Source organism: Alligator sinensis, unplaced genomic scaffold (genome assembly GCF_000455745.1).
Source record: "Alligator sinensis unplaced genomic scaffold, ASM45574v1 scaffold128_1, whole genome shotgun sequence".
Lineage (NCBI taxonomy): Eukaryota > Metazoa > Chordata > Crocodylia > Alligatoridae > Alligator > Alligator sinensis.
The window spans coordinates 273,952-275,261 of NW_005842968.1; positions in this window are offsets into that span (position 1 = coordinate 273,952).

A 1,310-nucleotide genomic window follows, 5' to 3' on the forward strand; every position below is an offset into this window, starting at 1 on the left:
ATGGGGGAGGGGAGTGACAGGTGCTTACGCAGCCCTGCCAGTGCCCCTCACTCCCAACCCGCAGCCTCCTGTGCCCCCCTAGCCCTGCCCATGCCCCTCGCTCTTGACCCACAGCCCCTTAACCTTACTGATGCTGTGGCTTCCCCACTCCCAGCCTTTGCCCCACCACAGCCAGGGATGTTTAGGGGCAAGCAAGGCCACAATGCACACGGGCATTGCAGGGAAGGGAAAAGGAGCTGCAAGCAGGGCCCAGGGCAGGGGGCTGCAGCTTGGGAGTGAGGGGCAGCGCCAGGGCCTATGGGTCAGGAGCGAGGGGGACAAGAGGAGCTGGGAAGGTGGGGCTTTTTGAAAAGGAAAAGCTGACTGAAGGTGAACAGAGTTGGGGCTGAGTCTCCACAGGGGCAGGGGCCCCCTTGGCCCCAATGTCCCCCGCCAGTCCTGGTGGAAGGAGACCCCAGGCATCTGGGCTCCTAAACCCTCCCCTTCTTTGTCAGCCCAGAACCTGCCCTGCTCTGAGCGCCGAGGAGCGAACCGAGGGGTCTGGGATCCCAGCTCCCACTGCTTGGAGAAGGACCCAGGCGTCCTGCCTGCCAGCTCCTCTGTTCGACATCCCCGCCCGAGCTGGGAGCCAGCCCAGGGGTCTGGGCTCCCAGCCCTTGCCCGAAGCCACTAGGCCTGCTACCCTTCTCACAGCTGGGATTGAATTCAGGCATCCTGGCTTCTGTCCCCTCCCACCCCACCCCGTTTCCCCTGCTATCCTCTCCTCCCTGCCCAGGGAACCCAGGCCTCCTGCCTGTGCCAGCCTGGGCTTAGTCCTCTTTGCCCTTCATTTTTTCATTCTTTCTTCCTCTGTGTGTTTCTTGCCTGCCATCCCTCCCGTTCTGGATTGGCAGGTATGTTAATTAGCATCTGGGAGTTAATTAATTCAGCTGCTAATTGGCAATGGGGCGGGGGTGGCCCAGACGGACAGATGGTTCGGGGTATCCTGGCATGGCGCCACGCCCTGCCCGCCTGGAGGGGGTGGATGGACAGATGGGAGAAGGCCTGAGGGAGGAGTATGGGGGGGTTGCCCGGCTGTCTGCTTCGGGAGGGGGGGGCCGCCTGTATCCTGGCTGGCCCCCAGGGGCGGGCCCCCCCCCCCCCACGCCAGGCCTGGGAGAGGGGGAGGGATGGAGTGATAGTGAGAGAGGAGGAGGAGGAGGGGGAGGGCCCGGTGGAGCGACAGAGCGGAGCAGAGCGGCGCCAGCTGCCAGGGCGATGCCCCCTGCCCCTCCCCCGGGGCTGCGGCCGCCCCCCCTCCCCCCCCCCCA